We start from the raw sequence: 6511 nt of genomic DNA on the forward strand, positions 1-6511 counted from the left end.
GGGACCAGTCTATTTTGATGGTTCCCAGTAACAGAACAAGGGGTGATGAGCACAAACTCTTAACTTAGGAAGTTCCATACGAACAGGAGGAAAAACTACTTTACTTTGAGGGTTAAAAAGCACTAGAACAGGCTGCCAAGAGTGGCTCTGGATTCTCCTTCTCTGGAAATATTCAAATCCCACCTGAACATTTTCCTGTACAGCCTATTCTAGGGAACCTGCTTTAGCAGAATATTGGTCTAGATGATCCTCAGAGGTCCCCTCCAATGCCTATGATTCCGTTATTCTATGATTACAAAATATTATATACTTTTACTTGAGCATTAAAACCTTTTAAAGTCCATGCATCCAATCTAAAGAGCTTCTTGTCACCATCTGAATTGTATGCAACTATGTGGTTAGCATTAGGAATATCTTAAATGGCTACATCAAGGAACTCCATCATAATACAGATATTTGTATTACAGTATATACTCAGAAATAGTTTTTATGCTAAGATTTTTCAAAATTCAAAAGAGTGCAGAGCTCTTGTAAACTATATGTCTATAAATTTGAGGCATGTTGCTCATGAAATTAATTTTAACAAAATTATGCACAGTTCTCAAAGAACAAGTGCTGTTTTTCAACAATTAGTTATACACACACACATATATATATTTGTATATATATCAATGAAGCTTAAGTATTTCTTAACATTTTCAAGATCAACTTCTGATCTCAGTATATGTCTGGAATTCATGAGAAATTGAATAACTGATTCATTTTATGCAATATTTCAAAAACTGGAAACTTAATTATCACTTTGTGCTCTAATGTATAAATACTATCTCCAGAAACATTTTGACACTGGAACAACAGACTACTGCCTAATAAAACTTATTTGTTCTTATAATAAAGAATTGGCAGTGTCTTACTCAAGATATACTAAAATAAGTGTATGAAATATTTTTTAAGACAAATTAGAGGAAGTGTATGTATAAGTTTAATACTTTTCTGACTGTGAAAAAAACGCTAATTAAATTATAAGTCACTTTAGAGAGTCCAAGAAAATGTAAGTCTGTTAGAATATTGTGTTCACATGGGTAGTATACATGTCACAGTATAACCTAACAGATGTAGCATGATCTCTCATAAAGGACTGGTGAATTCTATGTGTGAAATAATTTTCCTTTTTTTAGTAACCCCAGCTAATTAGTTGAAATTCTATTATTACTAAAAAATAGCAGATAGATCATTCTGTTTTGTGGAGGGCTTTATTTTGTCACTGGAACATTGATGTCTTCATGATAGTTTATTCCATTTGAAGGGCATGGGTGCCTACTTCAGATTAGACTGATGCCCATTACATGGCACATATTTCAAACCCTTTATTTTACTTTGCTTTTGGAATAAATAAACAATACAGGTGTTTGGAGGAAACCAATGACTTGCTTAAACTTTAATTCTAATTCTGAGAGCATTAATCTCATTGTAGAGACTAAGACTCTAGAATAAGTGAAGTTAATTGTTCAAAATGTACTTCTGCCACGTAGCAAGTAGAGGTATTGCTATGAGGCAAAGTTTTAGTGATGTGTGAAATGAAGTCTCTGTTGTTGGTGGGAAATTAGAGGGATAAAAAAATTTCATAAACGTGAAACACACCAGTGAAGCTTTGAGAAATAGACATTTCAAAAAGTAAACTTTGAACTGTTTTTCTATGAGATCAACAGTATTTTCTGACAGTAACTCAACCCCCATTATTGGATGATGCTATCCCCTCCACACATCAGTGTCGTACTTATTATTCACTATTTACACAAAAGGATTACAGTAAAAACATTTTATTACATAATCTCTCCCTTTAAGAAGCATTATCTTTTAATTGTTTTCTAACATTGCTTTAGAAGTGTCATTCAAGTTTTTAAATACTTCACTGCAGACTATATAAGTATTTAATTAATGTCCCTGACAGAAGGCTTTTCCTGATATTGAGGCAAAAACATCAATATATTTTGTTTGTGGGAATTGCAATTTTTCTCCAGTTATATTGCATAAATTAATAATTACCCCTATAGTTGTCAGTTAACCATTCTGAAAGAACTGTGTTAATCTTTTTAGACCAACTTCTATTTCTTCAGTGTCTCCTGCAGTTAAAATCTACATATTAATGTAGTATGTTCAATACACTCTGATAGATAACTTGGCTCATCATATATTTTTAAAAGAAATTCCTCCATTTTCATATTGTCAGTGGTCACTCTCAGGTCTCAAACTGTAAAAATGATTTCTAATGATCTTTCCACTATTAATCCTTATAAAAATCGCAAACCTTAATTATACTGATTTGCAGTGCTCTTTCTAATTCATCATTTTAGTTTTGAACTAGCAGTCTTCAGATGCTTAGGCTACTTTCTTCAGCTGTACCTCTTTATACCTATTTTCAAAATACTCTTAACGTTACAGGTATATAATCAACCCAATGAGCTTCACTAGACAATTAATTCCATCTATTTCAAGATTGTGAAAGGTGAGAAATAGTTTATGGTTCACTTCTTACTGATTTCTGGTGTATCTATTATCCTTATTACTTGTCTGTGTTTTTTTCTTACCCTACTGTTTTGTTCTTGTCCATTTTGCCAGTTTTAGATTACATATAAGTAGTGCTCCATACTTCTTTATTTTATACAGTGGAATAGTTGAGATACAGCTACTTCTTTTGCTAAAATGGAAGTAATGAGATGATTGCATTAACTCATTTAGAAATGCAAAGTAACAAACAGTAATTAATCCTTAGGTAAAGACATCAGTAGGCATTAAAAATAAGTGGCATTTCATTTGTAGGGCTGGGAAGTACTGAAACCTGTTGCCTCTAAGTGTCTAAATATTACTGAAAGGCTGAATGATTTTCTTGGAGGTAGAGCAGATCAATAAAATAATCTCACTTGCTAGTAAAGATACACTATTTCCATTTATTTTCCTGCTATTTCTTGTATGCTTCTAGGTAGCAGGCTAACTTATAGTTGCAATCACCAGCATGTAGGCTTCTTTCAAATTTCTCTCATTCTCCACAAGGTAATGTTAACATCATTTGCAAAAAAAATCTTTATATTGTGTTTCCTTTGCTTTTCTTGTATGGCTTAAAGTATAGTGGCCAAGAGAAGACAATTAATTTTTTTATTACAATTTCTCCTTACACATTACAGATGTATGAATTTTCAGAACTTCTGTTTTGTTTTGTTTGCATATTTTAACTAAACTCTCCATCTTTACCTAAGCGTTACAGATTTCTCATCTTCCACTTTGAGAGATTTTCAGTCTGCTGTCTGAATGAGAAATGTTGTCAACACAAAGGCTTCTATTTTAAGTTTAGCTGTATATAAGATCTGTTGAATTCATTATAACATGCAAACTGCAAGTTTGGTATAGAAGTAGTACCGTGATGCAAATGAAATCTGAATAACCAGGTGGCACATCAAGCACCACTAATCATAATTTTATATGTAACCATAAACTTAATTATTATTTTTTATGATTTGCAATTGTAAGTGTGATATTGTAAAGATGAGGAAGATAACATAGAAGAGACACTGAAAACAGAACCATGATTGATCAAGTAGAAAATTAGGGAAACTTGCTCTTACATTTGAAATAATAGATGTTTCTGCCCTGTATCTAATTGCCTAACATATAGTTAAGACACATACAGGCCACTGGAGGGTCTACATTTTAGTGCAATTTTTATAGATTTCAAGAGATAGAGAAAAGAGAGTTGCAAAGCTAATTCCAAGCTAAGAAGGTGTAAAAATGCTTAGACCACACTGAAATGTGTTTTTGTAAACTCTCCAATATATTTGTTTCCTCATTCTCTGAAGGTAATCTGGCTCAAAACTTAGCCAGCATTTCTCAACCATATATTCTTCTGCTCCTTCCCCATGAGAAGCTTGTTCCGATCCCTTCCTCCCTTTTTCTCTTCTTTCTTTCTCTTGTTCTTTCTTTCTTCCTTTCTGTCTCTCTTTCTCTATTCCTCTCTTCCTCTGTTCTTCCTTTTTCTCCCTTTTCCTCTTGTAGAACTGTCATGTCTCAGGGTTAGAGATGAAAATAATAAACCCAAGTATTCTCCCTACCGTTCTTCTCGTTGACCTGTTCTTGTACCCCTCAGGTTGATAACACCTCAACATTTTAAAATTGCAGTTGACTATCTCCATCTTTGCAAATGGAGCATGTATTTCCTTTCAGTTCCTAATAGACCAAAAGAAAAAACAATAGACTCCCTTCATAGCATTCTTTTCCATTTTTTTTGAAAGCCAGACTTAGACGGCAGTCATAGATTTTGTTAACATTTCTTTTAAATTCCCATTATAGGATGTTTGACTTCATCCTTACAGCTGCTCCAAAACTTGCCTTATCTTTCAAGCTTGGAAACCCAAAGGAAACAGTCTATTCTTGCTGATACTCTTAACAACAGTGAGCAAAGCATAATACAAAGAATTATCTTCTGTTTCTATCTCCATATTAGCAACAGTGTTGTATGAAGTACTGACATGGTTATTTTCCATAATTTATCAGTGATGGTTTGCAGTGCTTTCTGTACTGACTATATCTTGCTTATGCTTTAACGTTGTCTAGCCTGTAATTCCATACTTTGCATTTGCTTTTGTTTTTTTCTGCCTAAAATGCTAAATGGTAAATTTGTGTAGGAAAGGATACAAATTTACAGCATGCTAATTTCTCTTTGCTAATTTCTCAAGTATCCACATATCCCTTGTGGATACTTGTGGCCAGCTCTAATGCCAGCTGTGTTCAACTTGTGGGAGAAAACAGCACCACACAAAGCTACACTTAGTGCTTAGAAGGAGTATTAGCATGAAAAGTTAGTATGCAGCAGCAAGTCTATTGCAAATTCATGTTTTAGTTTGCTGTACTAACCTACTTGTGTTGTCAAGCCCCAAGTGTAGTACTTTGCACTTATCTCTATTGAATTTCCTGTTATTGATTTCAGACCATTCCTCCCATTTATCAACATGATTTTGGTTTTCAATAATGCATCCCTCTCCTCCTCTTTTCCCTTTCAAACTTACAGCATCAGCACTTCATAGTCTTTAATGGTACCGTAAATCACTGGAAAATGGCACAGGTGGGTCTTAACATTTTCAGAATAACCAAGCTGGCATTTTACAGTTAGAGTCTTTAGACTACGGTCACAAGAGTTTAAATAAATGATTATTTGGGGACTAAACAGGAAACTTACCAGAAACAATGACTTCCATGTTTTGAGGGAATTAGATGCTTCCATCATTTGCCTTCTTGTAGAAAGAGAGAATGTCAGCAACTTTAAACCTTAAGTAGATTTTTGTGTAAAGTCAAGGCAGAAAACTGTCTGTCTTGGAATATCTACAATTAATAAATGCCTAATTCTTGTTCACATTAACAAATGAAATACTTCTACAGAGGCTAATGGCTTAGAAGTTACCCTTATCGCTGTTACGTTTGTTTGTGAGTGTTACAAACATAAAGCATAAAGTGTGGACGAGTTTCCAGTTTGGGGAATTGGCTTTTGCTTCCTTCTAAAAGATTTTAGCATGCACTGTGTACTCAAGAGAAACTGTGTAAAGTGAGGATATATGTTAATATTTTCATCAAAACAAGGATTTTAACCTTTACAAATATTACTTAAGTTTGATCATTGAAGGTAGGTCATTCAGCTATAAAATGAGTTTGATCCTCATTTATAAAACTTTTCATATGAAAAAAGATAAAGCTCACCTGCAGGTACTACTTACACTATTTTACTACAAACTATCAACTCTCTGTATATCCCTTTTTGTTTCTAAAGTGGCCGCAATAACATAAGGAGCAGCTTGATGTGGAAACAATTGTGTAGGTCTGTGTGGTTACTTTCTTAAGAGAGAAAAGAAAAAATCTTTACTAGTGCTTCTATCATAATGGATATCATTGTGGAAAAAGCCATAGCATTAACACACTCTCCTGTGTTGGTAAATTTTTTTGATATATTTAAATGTGAGAACTTCACTGAGATGATGCAGTTGCACAGCTTTTGATTTGGAGGGAGGTAAGGATATCTCTCAAGATAGTCCATGAGGCTCATTCAATCATTGCTGTGAAAAAAATAATTAAACAACAAAAACAAACAAGCAAAAAGCATGATCAAACAAACAAACAACAACAACAAAAAAAAAAAAAAGAAAGAAAAAGAAAGAAATAAAAGAAAAAAAGAAAAGAAAAAAGTGAAGCCTGAATTGAAACAGAGGAAGTGATTTCATTTAACAACAGTAGTTTCTGCAGATGCTGGTGAGAGCAATTTTTGCATTTCTTGTTCTCTCCTGCTTCTTTCCAACCATTAAGTGTTACCTTTTCCTCCGAATCAGATCTCATGAGAGCTGCAATATACTTTGAATTAAACCTCTGTCTTTTCTTTCCTTCAAAGAACTGAACAGAGATTTCCCCTCTAATATACAGAGGGCTCATGTTCTCATTTTCTGTGAGAATCATCTCATTACAACACTTGCCTAGA

Source organism: Coturnix japonica, chromosome 2 (assembly GCF_001577835.2).
Source record: "Coturnix japonica isolate 7356 chromosome 2, Coturnix japonica 2.1, whole genome shotgun sequence".
Taxonomy (NCBI): domain Eukaryota; kingdom Metazoa; phylum Chordata; class Aves; order Galliformes; family Phasianidae; genus Coturnix; species Coturnix japonica.